The sequence below is a fragment of the Pseudorca crassidens genome, chromosome 6 (genome assembly GCF_039906515.1).
Source record: "Pseudorca crassidens isolate mPseCra1 chromosome 6, mPseCra1.hap1, whole genome shotgun sequence".
NCBI classification, from domain to species: domain Eukaryota; kingdom Metazoa; phylum Chordata; class Mammalia; order Artiodactyla; family Delphinidae; genus Pseudorca; species Pseudorca crassidens.
The window spans coordinates 48,199,644-48,226,393 of record NC_090301.1 but is presented as its reverse complement, the minus strand read 5'-3'; the positions used below and the strand labels follow the sequence as shown (position 1 = coordinate 48,226,393).

The window sequence follows — 26,750 nt, the reverse complement described above, 5'->3', positions numbered from 1 at the left end:
AGGGCTGAAAACAAATGAATTACCACTTGTTAGGAAAGTTGTGAAAAATATTCTACTGAATAAGAGAATGAAATAGTGACATCTGGGGTTCCCTTTCATTCCTAATTTCTATTATACTGATTTTATTGTAACTTAATTCTCATGGTATCTTTCCCTTCCAATTGTCTCTGAAATTTGCAAAAGTCAACCAATCAAACCAATAACAACAAAAAAGTGTTTTTGCTTTCTAATATGTGTAAAACCAAATGGAAAACCTGTGACTTTGCCAAAACATGACTCATCTAATATCTTATACGTAAATGTTATTTTGTTCTACAAGAGAATGAGAATTTAACAACTAGATCCATTGAATTCTCAGGACAGTACACCAAATTTTACTTAAAAGGACAGTAAATAGTCCCTCTCTTAGCTGTTTGGATAAATATTTTAAAGTGGGAAAATTGGTGGCTTATCAAATATTCTACATGATCTTTTAAACTTGGTTATAATATTTTAAAACATCTCATATATGCAAATAAAGCATGAGAAGTATTTTTAAAGTGGTTATATGAATACATTCTCTAGAGAATAATGAAGCCCCTGTTGTTATATTATTTATGTACATTATATTGCCATAGATTTAAATTATTTTGCATAAGGTAAGAGGAAAATGTAATAAACCAAATGTGCATGATTTGCATTATCTCACTTTTCAAAATCAACTTTTCCAGAATCTCTTGTCAACCATTCATAGTCTGAGTTAAGACTTGGTTTTATTACTTTAACAAATTACCTAAAATAGACTATCCTTTCAAAGTTGTAAAGAACATTACTTGACAAGAAGAGTTAGTGATAGGTTAAAGTACTGAAAGTTCTTTTAAAAATTATATTTGCTATTTTTAAACTACACTATAAAACACAAATGAAAACATAATGATAAAAATGTATGTATATACTGAATTTGGGATTAACAGATACACACTACTATATATAAAATAGATAAGCAACAAGGACCTACTTTATAGTACAGGGAACTATACTCAATATCTTGTAATAACCTATAATGGAAAGAATCTGAGAAAGAAAAAAAATATATATATATATAACTGAATCACTTTGCTGTACACCTGAAACCCTGTAGATCAACTATACTTCAGTTTTAAAAAGTATGTATATACTACTTAGAAGTAACAAATATAATTTTATCAAAATCATATCCCATCTCTTTACTATAGAAAATAAAGATTGAGTTAAACCCTAATCTTCAATCATATTTTCCTCCTATCTTTCTTACACAGAGGCAACCGTTTTATGAGTGATTACATACTGTTTATTTTTTTACTTTTTTTCTTTGAATTCCATTTCTCTGTGTGTTTTTAAAATATAAATAATACTCTGAATGCTTCTTGTTTGTTTTTGCTGACTTGGGTTTGTATCAAAACAAAGCAAAAGAACAAACAAAAAAAACAAGAATGATTTTTAAAATGGATAATAAGTTTATTGTCTTAGGAAACTGGAATAACATAAAAGCAAGATTTTTGAAGCAATCTTACTATTTCATATCAATTTCCCAGAGTTTAAAAAGAGTATATCATATAATAGGCATGACTGAATGTAGACCCAGATCAAATTAACACATCGAATTAAAAATCTAATGAAGAGTGTTTCTGTGTAGTCTGATCCTGCTATTTCCAGCAAGATATTGATTTCTTATTTTTTGCATTTACTTATAGTCTACTTGGGGCTGCTTACTGAGGTTGTTTATAAAGGAAAAAAAATTTTTTAAGTTTAAGAAGTTTTTTATCAGAAGGGTAATTGAAAGCTAGTCTTGTCCTAAGAAGGAAGTGGTTCATTACTGAACAGAGGACAAAGTGTTTTAAAAAAAAAGTAGAAAATCAGGATTGTCATGACAGTAAACTGTTATGATTGGAGCAGCCAGAAATTGAAGAGATGAATAAAAACTGAAGGGAAGAAAAAAAAGAAAAGAAAAGGAAAGGAAAAAATAATAAAAGAGTAAAGAAAAGAGTAAATAGCAAGCAGTGGCTAGGCCAAAAATTTAGTCAAATCTTGTATATTGTATGTAATCTGTCTCTCTTTAGCCATTGTAACATATTTTTTTAACTATTTTTATTTTGGATTTGCGATATCTTGTCAGAGGGTAAAACTGAATTTAACTATGTTAAGTTTCTCTGCAATTCAGTACCATGGAAATCACAGTAGTTCTCACCAAATATTCTGTTAGCAGCTCGTGATTTCCCAGACCAACACTTGGTGAGGCAGATCCACACAACTAGTTCTGACTAGTGATCTGAGTCTAAAACCTTCCAAAGTGATGCAGAAAAAGTCCACGTGTGGTCCCTCAGCTTTCTTCTCCTGCTACCAGTATTAAGGAGACTGTATATTACAATATTCCAATGTAAAAATGCAAGGTATACTGCAGCTACAAAATGGGTGAAGCTATGTCAGCTAGATTCCTTAGTGACTGTGTGTAGCAAAACTCTGCCAACTATAAGAAGGAATTCAACCTTTGATGTAAGAAGTCATACAGTTTTATTATTTTTTGTATTACCTAGCCTATCATGATTAATATCATACCTATCCTAATCATACCCTCTCTTCAGCATAATTTCATACTATTATCCTTTCATGTATCCTACTCTAATTCCATTATCCCACCATTTAATTTAAAGGTCACTGATTACTTCCTAATTGTCTTTGTGCTTTGAATCACTGACTACCCTTCCAGAAGTTATTTCTCTTTTATATCCATAATGTTGTAATTTCTAGTTCTTCTTAACACAACAGAAACTTATTGAGTGCCCCAAACACTTTAAAGCCTCTTTGGGACTTTACTATACAGTGGCAGAAATAGACATGTATGGAGATACAACTGGTTTTCAACTTGAAACATCTTCTCCTTTGGGTTATGTTATTGTGAAAGAGAAAAATATCAACACTGACTTGAATATGACAATAATAATCCTGATAAATGTAAATGTATATTGCTCTCCTCAACCACACACAAGCAAATGAAAAATACTACATTCTAAATTTATATTTGCTCTTCATTCTCTACACTTTACACACTATTGTTTTTATACGGATATTCATGGCTTGATTTGGAAAATGGCAATTACCTTTAATATATCAACTTCAGCTGAAGCATTCATAATGTGAGCCGTATTTACAAATTTATAGGAAGTTTATTTTATTTTGTAAGCACTTCACAATGCAAAAGGCCATGTAATTACACATAGCCTAAGTGTCTACACATAGATATCAGCATTCCATAGAGAACAGGCTGAGGGAATGGGCTTGGCACTCAGGACAGTTTTAAGCATGTTGTGTCTTAAGTGTCAAGTGACTTGCCTGTGGGTTTAATGCAGTATACTTGGGGCTTCCACCTTTTCTAAGTGTAATTTGTAGGGCTTTTCCATTGTTGGAAACTTGAGTTTGCTCAAGTACAAAATCCCAAGGAAAACAGACATATAGTTTGTGATTAACACACAGGTGATAATTTTTTTAAACTGTATAGCACTTACTCTGTATTAGGCATTGTTCTAAATGCCCCCATGGATGTTAACTCATTTAAACAAAAGATTGTGAGTAAAATTATCAATGTATGGTTCTTGGGTAAGAAATGAGGTACAACTCTTACAGAATTCAGGGAACACTAAAACTTATGGAAGAGGGAGAAAAATCAGTAAAATGGTGACTGAAAAAGATAGGACAAAGAGGTTGACATAGTGCCTAAGAAAGATAATATTATGGGAGAAAGTGGTTAACATAATCACTTTATTCCAAGAAGTCAAGCACAATAAGTACTGAAGTAACAAGTCCGTTGTTCTTACTATAAGGGGCCATGGATGGATGACCTTACTAAGCTGAGTGAGTAGAGCAGTGGGAACTAAAGCCAGATTGTATGAGTTGGAAAAAAATGGGAAAGAAGGGAATGGAGACAGTGAATACATAACCTTTCAAGAAAGGTGTTTGTGAAACAATGGGTAGAGACAGGCTTATGTAAGCATGTTGGAGAGAGAGATGGTGCATAATTTCTTCTTTGTATTTAAGATGGCAGATTCTTAATAATCTTCAAATAGTGTTGGCAATGAACCGGAATACAAGGAGCAATTGAATAAATAGTCAAGAGAGATACAGATGAGAGAAAGTCCCCTGAATCACTTTATATCTTTCCATTCTTTCACCCCTTATACACTCTAATTTCAAATTTTAGTCTTCAGTCTTAACCCTCCCCAGAGAATTCACAGAGTTTAGTGCTTAACAATCACCTCTCTGAAATTGATCCTAAAATCCACATCTCAAACTCTAATCTCTCTACTTTAAATTTCAATCCTGTATCCCTTCATTGCCTGCTGGGCATTTCCATTTAAAATTCAAACACATCTAAAAAGCTAGCTCTTCATTCTTTTAAAAAATCATCTTTGCCTCCTGACTCCTCTTTCTGGAATTTATAGCCCGACACTTCCTCTTCTTTGACTATTCTCTCTTACTCATTCCCCTGTATTCAAATATTGTGTCTACCTTTAAATAACCATGCAGTCTTTGATTAGTCATAACCTCACAGAACTAATTCCTTACCTGTTTGGAGTACATGACCTTTAAGTTCTCTTCCAGCACTAATTTTGCCTGATTCTAGAAGCTGATATAAATATAAAGCTCAGTTGAACCATTGTAATAAAGATTGTCTAATCTTATGGATCTAGTTTGTGAATGTAAAAAAATAAAAGGTAATTAAACTGGCAACTGCCCTTTCCACAAGGGAACTTAAAAGGGATTTTTTTATTCCCTTTAGCTCTTATGAATTAATCATGTATGGTACATATGCATTATTTTAGATATTTGATATAACTAAAATACAAATGTAAGGATTTTTTGACTAAAAAAATTCACTGATAATTTAGCCGTGTTAGGTCAGAGAATATTCAGTAAGTCATGGACAATGTGTTCTCTCAAGGATGTGTTTCCTGCTGAATTAGTTCATTTGATAAAGTATCTTAAAGCAATTAAATAGCAATATATTGAAATTATGAAGTTAGTTGAAATTATGACTAAAAATGCCTCAAAGAAATTTTCATTTGATTAAGGAAAGACAGTGCATTTCATTAGGTTAGTAATGGGGTAAAGATGTGACCTAGAGTCTCCAATTCATTCCAAAGACCTTTTGGTCACCTGTTGGTTCTAAGACATAGGGCTTAATTGATCAATTTCCACAGTTGTCATAAGATTATTATAAAAACTAAGTGGTCAACATATTTTGTGTTAGAGGTAGGCACATTTAACACATGCATAAGAGCATATGAACAAACACTAATCTAAAATCACCAAACTAGAGGAAAGATATCAATTACATAAATAATAAAAATAGGACCAGGTCCTACATTGTGGCATTGAGCAGTATATACTGTAAGCCAGCTTCAACAGTAATAAGTGACTGTAAACAAACTTGAGTCAACTGTGTGATTTACTTTACCATTTAGGTCACTTTACATAAAATCACATTTGCTCACCAGGTCCTTTAATAGAAAGTTGACAGCAGGGCAGAGTCTTGTTAATTTTTATATCCTCTAAAATATCTCTCATCTAAATTAGGTTGAACTGTAAATTGCCAATATTCTGCCAGGTTTTCAAAATTATAAAAACAGTAAATTCATATTGTTCAATCTAATAGCGGATGTCTTATAAATATCCATTGGTAGTGTAACTGGTAGTAATATGGCATGGGTAACATGGAATAGATACTGTTGGATGACAATGCAGCTTTGTAAGGTCATGCTTACCCTTACTTTATAAGAGCCTGAAAATATATTCAAGGTATGTAACTAATGAGTGGTAAACTGAGATTCTCTGATTTGGGTCCAGGGCACATTCATTTATCTGCCACATTGCTACTCATTTGCTGCTTGTTATCCAACCAGTTCATGAAAGGTAAAAAAAAGAAAACTTGAATTTTGAACTAAAATATAATATACATGCTTTTCATGAACTCAGAATTAATCCTTTATAAAACTGCAGTCAAAATTATTGTTTTTTATTCATTCTTATATCTGTCTATTCACCTATATCCTTATCTAACCACTACAACAGATATTGTAGCATCCATAAAATATATTGACAACATATTTGATATAATAAACTATCAATATATTTTCTAAGTTTTCTTTGAGGAACAAAACAGTAAATGCAATGTTACCTTAAAAACCCTAAAAATACTGTATCATTTACATTGTTTTTGCATACATTTTATTTTTAATTAAGTTAATTATGCAAGTTTTTTATTGAACTTATTCTATGCATTCGACATTTTTCTAGGCATTAGGGATAAATTGATGGAAATCTATTTCCTTGCCCTCATTGAGCTATATTCTGATGAGAAGGGAAAAAAAATTATACATGTATAAAGTCAACAAATAATTTTTATAATATATGAGTGTCTTTTAAATTATCAACATACAATATATAAAAATTGTACATAATATTCTCTCTATACACACATGATAACTTTTTTTACATTACAGAGAGCAATAAAAAGATCTAAAGAGGTAGAAAATATGGTGCCTTTCCTCTAAAAACCATAATCTATTAGGAAATATTGGAATATACAGCTAAAATTACATAAATGAAAGTTTATTTGTCTCATATAACAAGAACTATAGTTAGGTTGCTGCTTCCTTTATTTCAGAGGCTCGATGAAGTCAGGGCCAGGATTCTCAGAGTCTCTAGGTTAGCTGAGTTATAAGGAAGGTAGGGAAATTGAGTATTTAGCTTTTACAAACTCTGTTAGTAAAATCAACAAAAGGAGAAGAAAGTAGGAATTGGATATTGCTTTAAATTATGTTCCATAGAATCAGACCTGAAAGTTTTGTGTGAAAGTGATTTATTTACAGGAAAATCTAATAGGGATAAACGGGTGAGACAAAGAAAGGAAGAAAGCCAAGCAAAGATAAAACATCAAGTCAGATATCCCAGTGGATGATTTTGACTCGGTCTCATAAAGGAGTTTTAGAGTCAGTGGCAGGGCCACATCATTGCCTTGTTTGAGAGAGGAGAGCAGAAATATTTATATTCCCACACCCACAGGTCATTGGTTCAGGGCAGCTCCCTGGAGAGAGTAATTGTTCAAGCAATTCCCATACTCCATATCTGAGTTCTGCCAGTTTGAGGGAAGCCCTCTGAAAAAGAGATACAAGTGCTAGCTATTGAGAATGAAAGCATACCAAGAGCCTGTGGACATGAAATGGTAAAGACGTCCAAGGGGCTACTGGCAGAGCAATGACATCATCTGTTACAGACGCGGAGTGAGCTAAGCTACATTCTCCACCAGGGAATCAAAATATTCAAGGATAAGTTAAATAGCAGCAAAGGTAACATTACTAGAGATAATATTAATGTAATTAAGAATCAATATAATAATGTCATACATGGTGAAAAATTTCTGAGGACCATATTTATTAGGACAATTTTGATTATATTCATTTATACTTGTACGCTGTCAGTTTTGTCAAATACACAAAGTGGAATGTGGGGGAAATAAATCAGTATAATCATTGTGAGAAATGGTATTCTACCCAGGGCCCTGAGATGGAATTGTAAGAACAGAACAAAAAAATGATCCTGTCCTGGTAAACAGCTAGAATCAATACTTGGACTTAAGAAAGTGCACTGATTATTTTTAACTATGCCCAGATCTTTTACAATGTCTTTGATTTTATACATATTTTAGCTATTTAAGAAATCCACTTGAGAAAACATGACTTGAGAGATTAGGAAATACATTCTGACTAAAAATTATTGCTCTAAATTACATATCCTTCTGCTCATTAGTTAAATTATAAGAAAAGTAAGCCTAAAAATAAATCTATAAGGAGATTATTAATAATAATATATTTTCCCAAAAATAGCTCAAATTTACTCAATTACTTCCTCTAATCTACTTTTAAAGATAATCTCCAAATACATACCTGATAAATCAATAGATCCCACTTAAGGGGAGTGATTCTTATGGTGGCAGAAATTAGCTACTTTATATAATCAGTTAATTTGTTCTCACTATTGACTTTTAAAGCCCTTTAAACAATGTTTAGTGTTGTTGTCTTTCATCTTGTTAATCACATTCACTTGAGACGAAGGAAGCAGTCTAAAATAATCTATTCAAGCCAAAAGTGCTGTAACTATCCTCTGAACTGTGCTTTGGTATAACTCAGTAGACAGTGTCTACCATTTTACTCCAAAGGAATGTTTGCCAATGAAGATCTCTACTTGGGGGAAAAATCTTGCTTGTAATTGAGCTTTATCTTTTGCTTTTCATTATGAACCTAATAATTAAATGTGATAACTCACAAAATAATTAAATGTGATAACTCTGCTTTCAAAGTGAAAAAGATGTATTATGTTTTTGTGTCTTTAGAAAATTAACATTGGTTTTTAAATAAAGTAAATATCAATCAGTCCAAACCCTCATATAATAACACTAATATTTACTTAATAGATCTTTTGCTTCACTTAAAAAAAGCATTAGTCCCGTTACTTTCCAAGAAGCATTAAACAATTTTATAAATCAAAGTGACATTTATATGTACATTGAGGTAAAATTTTATTTAGGAAGTTTCTTTAAAGAGTAGGACTGTTTTCTCTTTTTCCTGCTCATCATTCAACAAGTATGACAGTTTTTCTTAACTTAGCATAAGTAACTAACCTAAATCCAGTTTCCTCAATTATTTCTTTAATAATTGTAATTATGGCAACATTTATGGAACAGAATTACTTAAAAATAATCTCACATAATAAGTTTTGAAATATTTTATAAATAAATGTGAAAATGCAATTAAATTTCCATGATGATTGTTTTCCCAACCTTATTTATATGTTTGCATTAGCAGTATTTCACCTTGTTCCTTGAATCAATTGTTGGATATATTCAGAAATCATGACAAAATGATTGATGTTTAGAGTTGCAATCTGAGCCCTGTTTGTTTGAAATAATTTATATTTGACAATCCAGCAACAGCTCATGAAGACTGAATGCTTTATTTTGGTCACTGCAGATGTAATCAAATGTCTCTTAAATATCTTTTGAGTATTTTTTTTTTTTTGACTAATTATTGAGGTAAATGTTAGAGTCTGCTTAATTGCACTTTGGAAAAATCTGTGTTGGAAAGTAGGGACACCTAGTGTGTTTCTGAAACATTGCAATGACATTTACCGTGGGTTGTATTCCTACTATTTATTTAGGTGCTTTATTTTCTTTAGGTCAGGTTATCTTACCAACAACTCCAAAAGAAGTCATGGAAGTTAGTGTTCATTTTCAGATGAGGGAACTGAGACTTGCAGAGTTATAGTAAGTTGGCAAGGTAATAGCTAGAAACTGAATACTTACACAGACCCCAGCACTTAAATTATTTTACATAAGGCCCACGTACCACACACACACACAAAAAAATTTTACATAGATTCTTTTTTTCCAGACCCCTCAAACTTTATGTCTTTAAAGAGAAATAGAAAAATATTTTAAAAATCATGAGCACGTCATAATTGCTTTTATGGCAAAAAGTAAGGACTGGTCAACTCTACTTCAGAGACTGGAACACTCCACAGAGGGAGTAATACTTGAGTTAAGCCTTGAAAGGTCCATTGGTATATAACAGTAGTAAGTAGTTGGGGTAATTCCAAAGAGATGTATTAATAGGACAAATTTCACAGATTTGAAAGAATTAGACAATTTTAGGGAATTGTGAACAGTTCAGTATTAAAAGGAGTATGCTGTGTGATTGGAAATTAAGAATGCAAATAAGTCTATAATATCCTGGGGAAACTGACACAATCAAGCCCATCAATTATTTAGCTCATATAAATCTCCAATAACATTTCTCTTGAAAATAAACAATATCTAAAATATTATTACTATGGCAACAGCTGCTCTGATCTCTGGAAGATTTCTTTCAGAGTGTAAAGAACTGATCATTTTCAACTCCAGAATATTACTTCCATAGGTCTTACTCAATATGTAGTCAGCAAATGTTCTACAGGCCAACAAAACTCAGAGGAATTTTTAATATTCAAAGAAGTAGTATTAACTTAGTTGAGCTCTAGATCATAATTTTCAGAACATTAAGAAATATATTTATTAATTTTTATTTTTTTCAAAATGATCAGGAACTAGTTACCACAAGTTTAACTGAAGCATTTGCTAATACACCTGGAAGCAACACCTATTGTACTGACAGTATAATAACATATTATCCCACAATAATGATGCCAAAAAGCAATTACTCTAGAAAAAGTTAAATCACCTAGGCATGTTGCTTTTATTACTTATAAAGTTTTCCAGAAAGAACACATCTGAATATCATTCTATTGGTGATGACAATTGAACAATACTCACAAAACATAACTGTTCTTCTCCAGTAACTAATAATTATCAAAGATTATAACTGTCCAATATTGAGAAGTATAGAACAAAATACAATTATATGGTTGAGATAGGCAGGAGAAATACATTTGACAACATTGTTCCAATATTACTAGTAAGCCAAGCATAGTGTTATATGTACTAGATTTTTCATTGATAGAAAGAAAAATGAATCCACTCAAAGAAAGTCTAATATTTGCTGTCAGTAAGGCCAAATTTAGGCATTTGACCACAACAATGTACAGTATCTCTTATCAGACTAAACTCTTGTGTAAAACCATAAAACTGGATAAATTAGAGGAAGAAACTTTTTTCGCATGTTGGAAAGCAAGCAGTGCATGATTTGATGCCTGAGAGAACACAATGGAACAGCATCCTTACAGTGCTGAAAGAGAAATCTGCCAGACTATAATTCATTACCAGGTGAAAATGTTTGTTAAAAATAAAGACAAAATAAAGGCATCTGAAAATAAATTAAAACTCAGAGAATTTGACAGTAATAGTTATGGACTACAAGAAACATTAAAAGCTATCCCTCAAGCAAAGGTAAGATGACACCCAGTGGAAACTGAAAACCACTAGAAAGAAAAAAATATTCTGGAAATAGTAAATATGTAGATGAATATTTTAAAAATTCTTTTATTTTTTTCTTATTTCTTTAAAAGAATTGAAAGTTGAAAGCAAAGATAATCACAGGATAATTAAGAGTTTGTATATAAACAGAGTTATAAGCAGCAAAAGCACAAAAAATATAACAAGACTAAATGGATTTATATTGTGGTATTATTCTTATATTATAAACTAAATTGTATAATACTAATTCATGAGATATTGTGTAAGATTAGTATATAAATTGCAATCACTAAAGAAAAAGCGATACCTAAAAAACCAATAGATATTTTAAAACTACTCAATTCCAAAGTGGAAAGAAAAGAGAGAAAAAAGGAACTCAAATCAGATGAGGTAAAGAGAAAGTATCTATTAAAATGGCATTTGAAACTGACTGCAACTGGATTATATGTCAATTGGATTAAAAAAACCAAGATGCAGCTATTTATTATTTTCAAAAGATACACTATAAATATTAAAGAAGAGGCAAATATTTCATAGTAGAATACAGAAAGAGAAGCCACAAAGTTTTGTCAAATTCTATCTCCTCAAGAGAAAGAGATACCATTAAGAATATGAATAGGAAAAGCATAGACCATGTAGTATTCACAATGCGTATATTTGATAAGAACTTGTACTTTTCATATGTAAAGAACTCCTACCTACAACTCAATAATAAAGTTAAAAGATTAATTCAATTAAAAATGGGCAAGGGGTTTCCCTGGTGGCACAGTGGTTGAGAGTCCGCCTGCCGATGCAGGGGACACGGGTTCGTGCCCCGGTCCGGGAAGATCCCACATGCCGCGGAGCGGCTGGGCCCGTGAGCCATGGCTGCTGAGCCTGCGCGTCCGGAGCCTGTGCTCCGCAACGGGAAAGGACACAACAGTGAGAGGCCCGCGTACCGCAAAAACAAACAAAAAAAATGGGCAAGATCTTCAAAGAGACAGTTTATAAAAGAAGAAATAGTCAGTAAAGACAGGAAATCATACTCAACATTATTAGTCATGAGAGAAATGCAAATGAATACATCAGTGTGATACCATTAGGTCCAGAGTCTGGCTCCTGGTTAAAAGATTTTCCAGGTCTGAGCATAGGCAGTTACAAAGGCTTTATCTGCCAGGCCTCAGGGGGAAAGCTGCCTTCCCCACATCAGACTTGGTGTACAGCCCATGCATCGCAGTTTATGAAGGGAGAAGCAGGCAAGGACTCAAATCCCTCCGGTAAGTCATGCTCTCCATATATTTGCATTCCTAGCCCTGGTGCCCTCATTCCTAGATCTCTTTATCTGATGTCTTGGACAGAGGTCTTCCTCAGGTACATCTGCTGAGACCTACTTATGGTGGGGGTGGTGGGGACAGCAGGGAGACCAGGGGAAACTGAGAAGACACTTTTCTCTGCTCTGACTCAGAACCCAGTGTTTTCTACTCCTAGCCCTTCCCCTTTGTCCTCCTCACCCCTCCTCCTCAGAGTCCATAAAACTACCAGAGCCTTTTGTTCTGGCTCCCTCAATAGTGAGAAAATCTCCACATCTATGCTGAGCTGCGGGACCCTCAGGCAGTGGGCAGTTTCAGGTAGGGAAATGTAACAGGGAGAGTCAGGGTGCTTTCTCTGGTTTTAGCCTGTGGCTAAAAACACAGCGAGTAAAGGCGTGATTCTTTTGGCTTGTTGCTTTAATGGGCTACTCCAGCACCTGAGAACTCCTCTCTCTCTCTCTCTCTCTTTCTCTCTCTCTCTCTCTCTCTCTCTCAGCCTAGCTGAGGTCCTGAGCTCTACATACATAGTAGAAAGGCAAAAATGACATTTAACAACAACATCAAAACCTGGTGAGGATTGGTAGCAATAAGAATTTTTATATGCTGCTGGTGGATTGCAAAATGGTATCACCAGTTTAGAAAATGGTTTGCAAGTCTTTTATAATGTTAAACATTTACCTATACTCTATCTAACCATTACATATCTAAGTATTTGCACAAGAGAAATGAAAACACAAGCTAATGAAAAGACTTGTACAAAAAGTTTCACAGAAGCCTAAAACTTGAAAAAAGAAAAGCTCAGATTTTCATTAACTGGAGGATGTATAAAAAAACTGTGGTATAATATATGTAATGGAATACTGTTTAGCATTAAAAAAAATAGACCAATACATACAACTTGAAAGAATCTCTTTAAAAATTATGCTGAGAGAAAAAATCCAGACACCAAAGAATACATGATATAACATTTCATTGATGTACAGTTCTTGATCTGGCAAACATAATCTTTGGTGAGTGAAAAAAGAATATTATTTGCCTATGGTGAGTGAGGTTCAGATTGACAGGAAAGGCACAGAAAGGACTCTTTTGGATAATGGAAATATTATGTGTCTTGATAGGTTCCTGTGAATATATAATGTCTGTGCAATTTAGTCTACATAAATTGGATCTCAAAAAGTAAATGTGTCTGTCACTCACATTCCTTCATCTATGAAACTTTATAGACCCTGCATCTGAAAGATTCCAAGTAATATCTAAATATTTTATTTTCATTGTAAAGAATAACAATCCCCCAAAATTATATTCATTCACTGGGAACTTCATAAGTATTTGGCAGTCTACTTTAACTTTACATATCAAATACATTCTTAAGATAAATTTATCTTAAAGATACATTTCTCCACAGAAATAATTTAGGCAATGAAAATTTTATGTAACTGCCAATTATAAAGGAACACTAGAGTATAAGGATTTTTGAGATGACCTTGACTAAGCTTTTAGGTTTCCTATTTTCAACTGCTATCTTATATTTGGAGTATGCACCCCAAATTTTGTATTCCTTCATTGGTAAAACTTTAAGAACTGGTTTTGACTAGTCAGGTCCCAATAGATATAAACTGTTATAAGCATCAATGTTAGAAATATAGTCAATTAAGAACTGGGATTAAAACTAACTAAAAAGCTGTAGTGATGCAAATTTCCCAATGACTGATTCATACTTCATTCAACAAAAGCAGAATAAAAATTTAAAGACAGGAATAAAGTAATTGTTCAGCTACCAGATCACATCAGCATTTTGATTATTCAGGAAGAACTTGTACTTGACTGCAAATTGGTCTTCTTTACTTCCGAAGTATGAACAATCATTATCACATATAATATCTACATGTTTAATCCTTGACATCTGCGTTTTGTATTTGAGCTGTGTATGCCTGTGAGTGTGTGTGTGTGTAAGGATGGACTTTGGCACATTAATTTAGCTAGCTGAAAACGTTATTCATTTCTATTTCTATTGTACTAACAGACAAATTGGTTGCAGCTGGCCACAATTGCTTCCGAAAAGGATGCAATAACATACTATTTCAAATACAAATGTATGTAGTTGAGCAATGATTAAACAACTGTTCCACTCTACCCATTCATAAAGTATTTACTGTGTGCATCAAGCAAAGAGAAATACGCATATACTAAAATTCTGAGTTTTATCTATACTGTTTATTAGATAGGTAGGTAAATTTGTGTGGCATCTGTAAATGAATGAATGTCAATACTTTTTCAAAACTTCATGCTGATAATGTATACATAACTTTGGTAAAAAAAATAAACATAACTTTTCCTATTTTCATTGAAACTGAAACTCTCAAAAAAATCCCAAAACCCCATAGGCTTACCTGGCAGAAGTTGACAAGCTGAATCTACAATTTTTCTCAAAGGGTGAAGAAACTAGAATAGACAGACAATTTTGAAAAAGAAGAAAGTTTAAGAACCCACACACTAGTTTATTTCAATATTACTATAAAGCTACTAATCAGGATAGGGTAATATTGGTGAAGCATAGATATGTAAATCAGCGGAACAAAATATAAATTTCAGGAGTACTCCCAACAATGATCAATTGACTTTTTCTAATTAATAAACTTTATTTTAGAACAGTTTAGATTTATAGAAAAAGTAACCCGATAGTACAGAGAAATCCGATATGCTCTCCACCCTCCCTACACCACATAGTTTTCCCTATCATTAATATCTTGTAATAGTATGGTACATTTGTTATAACTGAAGAACCAATAATGATACATTAGTATTAACTAAAGTTCATGATTTGCATAAAGGCTCACTCTAAAGTCTTGCTATGAGGTCGGTGTTATCCTAATAACAAAAGCAGAGAAAAACAACAGATGTAACAAAACTACAATTACAGACCAATATCCCTTAGGATTATAGACACAAAAAAATAACAAAAATGAAAAAACCAATAAACAAAAACAAAAAAATTCATCAAAATACTACCAAAACAGATCAAGCAATGTATAAATGAATTGAACACCATGACCAAAAGAGCTTCAAGTATATAAAAGTTTCAAGATTGGTTCAACCTAAAAAATTGATCAATGTAACATACCATATTAATAGAATGAAGGAAAAAAACAACAAATGATCATCTCAATTTGATGGAAATAAAAAGTATTTGACAAAATCCAACACAATTTCATGATAAAAACACTAAAACTAAGCCAGGAATAGAAGGGAACTTTTCAACCTGACAAAAACATTTATGAAAAATCCATAGCTAACATCATATTTAATGATAAAAGACTTAAGGATTTCCTCCTAACATCAAGAACAAGACAAATATGTCCATTCTTGCCACTTCTACTCAACATTGTACTGAAGGCTCTAGACAGGGAAATTAGCCAGAAAAAAAGAAATAAACGGCACCTGATAGGACAGAAGAAATTAAAACACTCTATTCAAAGATGGCGTGAGCTTGTATATAGTAAATCCTAAGTAATCCACGGGAAAATACTATTTGATAAAAGAATTTAACAAGGCTGCAGGATACAAGATCAAGATACAAAAATCAACTGTATTTCTTACATTGGCAATAAACAATCAAAACTGAAATTAAGAAAACAGTTTCGGGCTTCCCTGGTGGCGCAGTGGTTGGGAGTCCGCCTGCCGATGCAGGGGACGCGGGTTCGTGCCCCGGTCTGGGAGGATCCTGCATGCCGCGGAGCGGCTGGGCCTGTGGGCCATGGCCACTGGGCCTGCGCGTCTGGAGCCTGTGCTCCGCAACGGGAGAGGCCGCAGCAGTGAGAGGCCGCAAAAAAAAAAAAAAAAAAAGAAAGAAAGAAAAAAGAAAACAGTTCCATTTACAGTAGAATCAAAAACAATAAAATTCTCAGAAATAAATTTAATAAAAGGTATCCAAGGTTTATACATCGAAAACTATAAAACATTGTTCAAAGAAACTAAAGAAGACCTAAGTCAGTGGAAAGACATCCTATATTGATGGACTTGAAGACTTAGTTTTGTTAAGATGTCAATAATCCCCAAATTTATCTACAGATTCAACACAATCCATATCAAAGTCCAAGCTTCCTTTTTTTCTGAAATTGACAGACTGCTCCTAAAATTCGTATGGAATTGCTGGGAACACTGAGAAGCCAAAGCAAGTTTGAAAAAGAACAAAGTTGTAGAATTCACATTTCCTGATTTTAAAACATTACTACAAACACACAGTAATCAATAGGATGTGGTATTTTTATATAGATAGATATATAGATTAATGGAATATAATTGAGATTTCAGATATAGACCCTTACATTTATAGTCAACTGAGTTTTAACAACAGTATAAAGACAATTCAAGGGAAAGCATAGAATTTTTAATAAATGTCTCTGTGCAAACCAGATCTCCACATACAAAAAGAATGGATTTGGACCCATACCTCACAGCATTTACCAAAAACACATCAAACAGATCAAAGACATAAATGTGAGATCTAAAACTATACAATTTGTAGAAAATGTAAATGCAGATCTTTGTGACCTTGAGTTAGGCAATGATTTCATAGATATGAAACCAAAAGCAGAACAACAAAAGAACAAAATAGATAAACTGGACCACATCAAAAAAAGTTTTAACATGTGCTTTAGATTATACTGTCAAGAAAGTATAAAGTTAACCCACAAAAGGAAAGAAAATATATGCCAGTCATATATCTGATGAGGGATTTGTATCAAGAGTATATAAAGTACTCTTAAAACAAAACAATAAAAAGATAATATACAAAGGATTTGAATAGACATTTCTCCAAAGAAGATAAACAATGGGCATATGAAAAGTTACTCAATATCTTTAGTTATAAGGGCAATGTAAATTAAAACCACAACAAGCGCCATTTTATACCTACTACTATAGCTCTAATCAAAAGGTCAGAAATAACAAATGTTTGCTAAAATATGAAGAAATCAGAACCCTCATATATGCTAGTGGGAATTTTAAATGGAACAGCCACTTTTGAACAGTTTGATAATTCCTAAAAAAATTTATGCATAGGGTTATGACCTAACAATTCCACACCTAGGTATACACCCAAGAGAATTGAAAACATATAGCCACAAAAAATCATGTACACGAATGTTCATAACAGCTTTATTAATAATAGCCAAAAGCTGGAAGCTATCCAAATATTCATCTCTTGATGAATATATAAACACAATGTGGTATATTGATGCAATGGAATATTATCCAGTCATAAAAAGGAATGAAGTACTTATACAAACTACAATATGGATGAAATTCTTACACCAATACATACAGATAAATATATATATATATCTAGGTCTATATAGATATTTATATATATGGATATAAATGTACACTTAGTCATAAAGTAAAATATCTTTTTCATTGTGGAGTCAAAATAAAAAACATTTGAAAATCATTGTTATAACCTGGCTGGCACAAAAAACAAAACAGGAATAATATTTATGGCATGTGAAAATTATAAGAAATTCAAGTTTTAGATTCCATAAATAAAGTTTTGTTGGAACGCAATAAGGCTCCTTTATTTACGTACCATCTATGGCAGTTTTTGCATTACAGTGGCCAAGTTGCGTTATTGTAACAGAATGCACAGCCTGTAAAACCTAATATTCACTATCTGTTATTTTATAGAAAAAACAATTTTTAAACCATGGATTAGACAGTAAGTACTTGACAGGGAAATGAAGGAAAAGGTAAAATAATACTTTGGGGAGTATCTATAAGTATATGTGGATTTTAAAAATAATCAGATAAATTTAACTTTGAGACTTGAAACAACAGAAGACAGCAAATTTTAAAAAGAAGAATTCAATTATAACATTATTACACAAGTTCTTGGAATGTTAATGGTTAATTTTAAAATAATAAAACACAAAAGGATAAATTTACAGTTTGTGTAAATATACAGATTTCTTGAGCAACTATTGTATTCCAAAAATTGTACTGAGAGAAATGAATAGGATCTATGTCTCAAGACTTATTTAATATGGTTGAAGCAGTCAGTACTTGTCATTCATTTTTACTCATAATCTGGAAATTCTGATAATTCCCAGGGACTGCAATCACATGTACTGGTATTTGAGGTATGGAGTTACTTCCCTTTAAAACCAATACTCCCACTGAATTTCAGATTCACTTTACTATGTTGTTCTATACAAATGACTAATTTCTAATTATATGAAATTAAAATTATGAACAGAAGCCTATGAGTAGGAGTTATACACCCATATTCACAGTAAGACTCATTCCCTGATCCAGGGGCCAAAGGAAGCTAAGTATTTTGAATAATATCAATTATGGTTCCCAATTTCTCTGTGACCCCTTCCTTCTCATGCTGTTGACTAACTGCTAGCTCTTTTGAAAGTCAGGATAGTTGTGGTCTCAGCAGGAAACATTTATTCCAAATCTTCTTCTCTGGCTCTGCCTTTCCAGGTTGGATGGAGACAGAGAAAAAGAGAAAGAATCCAGGAATCCAGGCGTTCTGCAGAGAACACTGTATTCTGTGCACATGCACAGGCGGTACATGGTGGCATAAGCCCTGGACTGGGAGGCAGGAAAATCTGCGTTCAGCTCCCTGATCATCATCTAACTAGTTGTGTAAGTTCCTGCACATTTAATTTCTCAGGACTTTAGTTTCCTACTGTAAAATGAGATTATGGCAAATGGTCTATATTTTTTAGCTTTAAATTTATTTTTGAGTTGACCATAAAAATATAACCCCTTGGGCTTCCCTGATGGCGCAGTGGTTGAGAGTCCGCCTGCCGATGCAGGGGACATGGGTTCGTGCCCCAGTCCGCGAAGATCCCACATGCCGCGGAGCGGCTGGGCCCGTGAGCCATGGCCGCTGAGCCTGCTCGTCCGGAGCCTGTGCTCCGCAAAGGGAGAGGCCACAACAGTGAGAGGTCCGTGTACCGCAAAAAAAAAAAAAAAAAAAAAAAAAAAAAAATATATATATATATATATATATATCCCTTATGTTTTAACACACTTCATAAACAGAGTCAAAGAATGTAACTTGTCAACACCGTAGTATACGGCATATGTGATAATGTTACATGGAGAAGTTTCTGCACATTGTCAGCTTATAATTCCAAAATAATATTAAATGAATTGTGAAGCATTGGTGGAAGTTTTATAAGTATAAATAAAAGAGCTGTTATAAACAAATGAATGCATGTGACAGGCTTTAAAGATAGGTTAACATAGGTCAAAATAACTAATCTGAAATTTTAAGTTTACTATCTTTAGACAAGAATCATATTAGATGAACTTAGTTAGGGTTTTATCTATTATCATCCATAGGAATATAAACTTTACTGTAAGTTCTTGGTTCTAATTAAAATGGAGTATAATCATCCAAAATCCAAAGCTACATTTAATCATCTGAGCTACTGTTATGTTTAAGGCATTCTGAGGTTCTGAGATCCTTGATAATAAACTTCTTAGGAATAAAAGGAGAAATATTAGCTTCTACATTTTAGAAAATTTGCTTCATATTAGGCTATAGGAAAATTACTGGTATACATATATTTTCCCTCCATTGAACTGCAACCTTAGGTCATAAATGCATGTTTTATTAATAGTATTAATATTGACTAGATAAGTCTATATAATTAATTTGCATGCTTAGCTATTCCCTCCTATCTTTCTCCAAATTTTGCATTTCTCCCCCCTTATGTACTACTTTGAAATCTTCATTAATCTTCATGATTTTTTCTTTTCTATAATCTTTGGTTGAAGATTTTGGTTCTTAATCTTTAAGAACTGTACCATGATATCTAAGATTGTCCATCTATTCTACATCATCTTATCTTTTTTTTCTCATGTACCTTGTTTTTAAATCCTTTTATTGCTTGCTACATATTTGACCTAGAATATAGCTTAAGTAAATACCAACCTCTCTAACTACTAAGACATTTACTGCTTTCATTTGAAAATATATAAGAAATTTCTCTCTTCAAAACAGCACGTTCACTCAAATTTAAAACCACGGAAAATGCTAAATTTACACAAGTCCAATAAAGATGCAATGTTGTAAGTCCTATGAAAAATATGAATCTGATTTTGTAATGTCATTAAGGAAATACTATCACAAAAACAGCATCAGGTGTGGCTGCAAGGCCATTAAAAAAAATAATATTCCAGGAAACACTTTTAGTAGTTTCATTGTCTAAAGTTAAACTGAATACTTAGTCATCTTGTGCCAGTAACAGAATTGTTCAATTACTCAACTAGAAATACTTATATATATGTATACACACACATTGCATACTTTACTGTTGTGCATTTTATTTTATGCTAATTATAGCTCAATAAAGCTGATAAGAAAAAAATATTATATGAAATTACTGGAAAACTAACTAAATGAAATTAACAATAATAATATACTAATTGTTAAAAAATCGCTGTGTAGTATAAACTTAGGAAGACTAATATCAGGTAGAAATTTTTTTTTTTAAAAAAAAGAAGTTTCAAAGACAAAGGAGTCTTCCACAAGACATTAAAGCAAATGAAAGAGAGGATTATATCTATGTGAGGGTAGGGAGATTTACAGAGGATAATAGAAATGTTTAATTAAACTTTTATTTTACCTAAAAAGAAGTGAACCCACATATTTACTACTCATTATTAGCAGTTGACAGAATCGAATAAAAATAGTGTTATAATTTCTGAACTCAGCGTAATACAATGATTAAGAACAAGGTGTCTGAGGTCTGGTGACTTAGTTTTAAATATTTGCCCCAAATTCCCTAGCTCTGTAATTTTGGACAAATTATTTAATCTCTCTAAGCCTCAGGATTCTTATTTATAATATGGGAAAAACAGCACTACGTACTTTTGGGATTTGTGGTGAAGAGTCAAAGTCAAAAAATATATAAAGTACTTAGCACTGGGTTTGTTGAGAATAAAGGCTAACATATTTTTAATGAAAATTAGACACTGTGTTAGGTTGGGGAAATGTTTACTAGCATAGTCTGTGTAGTAATATGATGAAACTGTATTTCTAAACATATTGCTTCACAACACTTCTCTATGCTAGGAAGCGATAAATGTAGCAGTGGGGAAAAGAAAAAGTAAGTAATTTCCCCAGTAAGTAAAGTTCGTATCAATGAAGAGGTAAATTTCAGTAGAAACTATAATATCTCTTGACATCAACTATATGTGTTTTCAGTGGTATGATAGCTAGCCTCTTCCTTATGAATGATATCTAGGCCATGTTCCTCAAAATCCCTCTGTGCAGTAGCCCAGTCTGATAGAATGAAAAATGAATGTCAAACTGGCATGAAAAATAAGAGTAGTGAAGAAAATCTGAACACTACATGCACTAGGTTTTGCTTAAATGGCATATAGAAAATAATTTGACATAAATATTGATATGTGGAAAACATTGATATGTGGGGCACTGTATTAACACAAAGCATCAGACATAGGGCTGCTAGATTTAAACAATATTTTGCTTTAAAAACGAGACAAAAATGGAAAATTCTGAAGAGGGAAAAAAAGCCAAAGCAGAAACTGATCATTTTGGAAAAGGTAAACAAATAGTGCAAACAAGACCCATGGCAGACTGAAATTTCCCATATGGGAAAGCCATTCATATGTGCAGAAGTATCAACAGCTTTGAAGTTAAGAAAGAAGGATAATTATTGCTTTAACTAGATACATCTCCAAATGAAATCTAGGGCAAAATAGAGCTATTCCTTGCCATAAATTATAGGGACATAGTTCTCCTAGAACTCATGGTTCCTATGACTTATTTTCAGGTTGCTTCACAGAAACAGATTGTTGAATATATTTACTCATTAGCAGAAGTCTAAACAAGTCAATTCCACAAAATAATAAATACACAGAGAAAAAAATAAGAGTAAATTGAGTTTCAATTTTTAATGACATGCACATCCAACTTAGAAGATAGTTAACCATGCCCTAAAAATTCTGTGATTTCTTGATATCATTAATAAAGCCATACTCAAATAATGTTTTCTCATTGAAATTGTTGTTAAACTGTCTTTTCTTTCATCATTACATATACTTCAATGCCCACCAGGAACCCTGCTATCATCCACATTTTATAGTCACGGTGAACAGATTATATGGCAGTGGAAGATGATATACCATATACCAGCCTCCCTCTCCCTACCTTATTAATATATTGGAGACTAAGCTAGTTCTGACACATTAGCAGGCTCTCAAAACACACTAGGTAGGTGAACATTAGATCTGGTGACTCTTCTGACAAGTCAAAGCTTCTCTTTAAAGGCTTATTCATCTAAGCTTTCTCTCATAATCTATTTATATATAGGACTCAAAAGAGACTTTGATCAAAAGTGGTGGGATCATATCTTTAACAGTGTGAAAGTTAGATTTATTTTTTACATCTGTTAAACTGCTTTTTCATATACACTCCCCCAGTGACTTTCACAAGCATCACTCCTGTGCATATACCAGAGACTTCATGCTGCAAATATTGCTCCTTGTGCTTGAGGCAGAGATTCTACCACTAGGAGTCCTACTCAATCACTTGGTAAGTATTAATATGTCAGCAGTGAGAAGGCCTAAGACCCTTCCCATTAAATTCCAGGTTGTTTGTAAGGCACTATAGGGGGATGTATACCTTTTAAATAATATGGGCAATATGTACATCATCTGAGTTAAATGAACACCATTTATACCCATGGATATTAGACGTGTAGAGCCAGGAATATTAACAGAAGAGCTCTTATTAGATGTCAGAGTAACAACTGCCAAGTACCCCTGTAGTAGACCATTATGCCATAGTTTCCTGAAAATATCCTCATGTCTTAGTTTCTTTCTTAGCTCTCTATTTTCCCCTTGTGAGTTATCTTCTATTTATTTGACACAGTTTATGTAATCTATCTCTACACTTGTTCTTGCTCTGTTGTCAGATATTAAGTGGCCTAAGCCACTTGACATCCTAGTTCACTACACCCAACTTGTGACTATCTTATTTACTTGGACTAGTTTGGAGTATTTACTTGATTATTTACTTGGATTATTTACTTTATCCTGACACGATCAGTTCCATTCACCTTTACTTATTGCTAAGGTCCACTTTTTTTTAATGTGGTTGATTTTTATCTATATTTCACAAGAAATGTTGTAGATTACAATTCATGGGGTAAAATGTGGAGTCCGAAAACACCATGAAACATCATGGAGCATACTCAAAAGAGGAGAACAATTTTAGGTTTATGCTGCCTCTGTGAAGGAACACTCTCAACCAACATTGAGTTCACCCTGGGTCTTAATTACAAAGCCAGAGTTCCATTAAGAATGTCAGGGATACTGTTCACAAAACAGGGGGCAATTTATGTGGCACAATCTGTCAATTTCACACTCTATCTCTTTCGCCTACACCTCAGGTAGTTTACATAGAGGACTTAAATATACCAACAACTTCCTGCATCTCTGCTCTGGAGATATCTCTGGCCACGGGAAGATGCTTGCTAGGCAGTCACACAAGGCAAGCTTAAAGTGCATGCAAGATAATTCACTGGAGCTCCTGGAGTCCCAGGGGTTGTAGGTAATTTCTCTAATTTTTATTTGCAGGGCAAGGGATTATATATAAGTTCTTCAATTCCCTGCCCCTCAGTAGTCAAATTCTGTGGCATGTTTTGCACAGTCTTTTAGCAGCTTCTGGTGATATTAATCCCAATTGCCAACACGGGTAACTTGCTCATTAACTCATCTTCTATTGACTTTACTCCATTCATTTCTCACTTCCCTTCTTTCTCAAGTGGTTCCAGGGCTCAATTCACAAAGAGATTTCTTGTATCTAAATTCCTGTGTTAGTATCTATGGAAGAACCCAAATTAAGATAAAACATAAGGATTTGTTCCCCAAATTGATCATATTTATAGTTCATGTAGTCTAAACTGTTACCTAGTACTAGGTACTTTATTATTTTGACCTCTGCCTCAAGAGGTTAGAAAAGTAGTTGGAATATACTTGTTTAAATTAATAAGATGTATGAGATACATGGTATCTTATTAATTTAAACAAGTATATTCTTGGTATCTTATTAATTATTTATATACATTTTGTTGAAAGACATTTAGTATTTCCTCTTAGCAGCTTAGAAATTAAATTAGATTATTTTCACCCCATTGGTCTATAATCAGATAACAAAAGGGATCTGATTGTCAGTCATACTCACACAATATCAGAGACTTTACCTGATGTTATGAGTTGAATTGTGTCCCACCCAAAAAAAAATGTGTTGAAATCCTAACCTCTAGTACCTCAAAATGTAGAAACAGTGTCATTGCAAATGCAATTAATTGAGATTTGGTTATACCAGAGTAGGGAGGCCCTTAATCAAACATAATGAGTGTCCTTATAAAAGATGGCATGTGAAGACACACACACAGAAAACGCCATGTAGTAATAAAGGAAGACAATAAAGCTACAAGCTAATGAAGGCCAAGAACTGCCCACAAACCGTAAGAAGCTAGGATGAGGCAAGGAATGATTCTCTTATGTCTCTACCAACACCTTGATTTTAGACCTCTACCTTCGGAATATGTTTCTGTTGTTTTAAACCACTCAATTTGTGGTACTTCGGCAGCCCTAGGAAACTACTATACTTAGTATCAAGCTATATTTAAGAATTCAAGGATCCTAGTAATCACAAGGCACAGGCAAATAGAGATAACTCCAGGTCAGGTACTGTATAGCACTCCAGGTCTTTTCTTTCCATATCAGACACACTTTGACCAGATTAATATAGAAGTATCTAAGAAATATATGGAGCCACGTTCATAATAGAGAAGGGAGCCCCTCAGTCATCTCCATTTTATACTTAAATATTTAAATAGCTAATGTGATTTTTCCAGGGATCTGTGCCACCTAAATTCATGGATTCCAAGTGTATTTACTTCAGGCACACTAGACAAACTAGGTAAATCCTGCTAAAACGATTCCATAGATAACAACTTTCCTACTGGCAAAACCATTAAATAATTTGTCTGCAGATCTGTCATTAGCATGTTTACAAGGTTTGATAAAGCTTTTCCCACAGCAAAGGGACAGAAGAGATTCCTGACCTGCTGCTTAACCATTTTTCTTCCAACATAATAAAAGTATATTTATAATGTTTTAAACTTATTTTTTAGCTCTCTGTAGATTTTAGAGATAAATTATTGGTTAATTAAAGGAAATTATAAGGAAGATAGTATCTGCTGTATTTCTGCTGTATTCAAACTTTTTTATATTATTGTTTTTTAAATGCTTTAGTCTTAGGAAAACATGATATGTTAGAAAGACATGATTTTACCACTTGGTCATGTAGTCTTGAACAAGTTACTTAAACTCAGCTTATACTTTCTAAACCTGAAATGAGAATAACTAGTCCACAATTAAATTTTAATTATTGGGTACCATGAATCTCGCTGTAAATGCATCATATTAGTTCCTTCTTTCTCATCTTGGTCTCACCTCAATAATTTCTAGCGTCTCCACTCTGTTGTTTCAAGGTATAGTTGCTGGATTGTAGACAGTATTCTCAGTGTAGATACTTCACATTTTGGTAATGTGTGTTGTTTTGTTTTTAGGAATAAAGTTTCATAGTGCTTTAGATTTAAACTGAGAGTGAATTTCAATGTCTTCTTTGCATGCTATGTTTAAAAAAGTGGGTAAAAGCATTAAAATCTTCAAATATAGCTTTAAAATATTGTTTGATTCATGTTTAAGTACATATTAGAAAGATGCAAAGCAATATAAATAGAAATTTAATCCTGGGGATAAAAAGGAAGGGCTTTAATTATTATAACAGATGATATGAAATTTAGATAGGTTGATATATTTTATATATTTAAAGTGTGCCATTTATAGTTCTGGATCAGAAGAGTGGCATCATTTTTTAACAAAAGTTAACTCTTGGGTAAGTGTCTAGCTGGGATATATCTATTTCATATGTTTAATATAATTTTTTAGTTTAAATTAAATTTCAAATCTGCATACCATAGCATATGTATGAATACATAGTGTTCATATAACTGTGTGACTTACAGAATTTTCACAAACACATCAGAGCCAATTTAGTGGCTTTCTCCTGGGCTATAGTCCTCAGTTACACCCTGAATAGAATTTAAACTCTTATGCTGTGTGTCTTTCTTTAAGTCAACATACCTATCCAATAACTCTCCAGGGATAATCACTTCTGAATTCTTAATTACAGCACTTTTTTTACATTATAAATAAATAATTATTAATAAATACTCTTTTGTACCTGGCCTTTTAACTCAAATTATGTTTGTGAGGCCCCATCCATATTTTTAAGTGTAGTCACTGTTCTCTCTATGTGGAATATTTTGTTTGTTTATTTTTGCCATAGTCTTTTCATGCTTGACTCATTCTTATCATTCAGGTCTATCATGAAAAGATGTGATTTCAAAGGAGATGTTTTGATA

General features: G+C 33.0%; 1 long non-coding RNA gene across 1 annotated transcript in view; it reads right to left on the bottom strand.

Moving 5' to 3' along the window:
- The window catches only part of LOC137225820 (uncharacterized), a 221,762-nt gene that overhangs the window by 123,341 nt on the left and 71,671 nt on the right, over window positions 1-26,750 (bottom strand). The window contains exon 2 of the long non-coding RNA XR_010944040.1: window positions 14,658-14,709. This is a non-coding gene — a long non-coding RNA (uncharacterized lncRNA). The remainder of the gene's footprint in view (window positions 1-14,657; window positions 14,710-26,750) is intronic.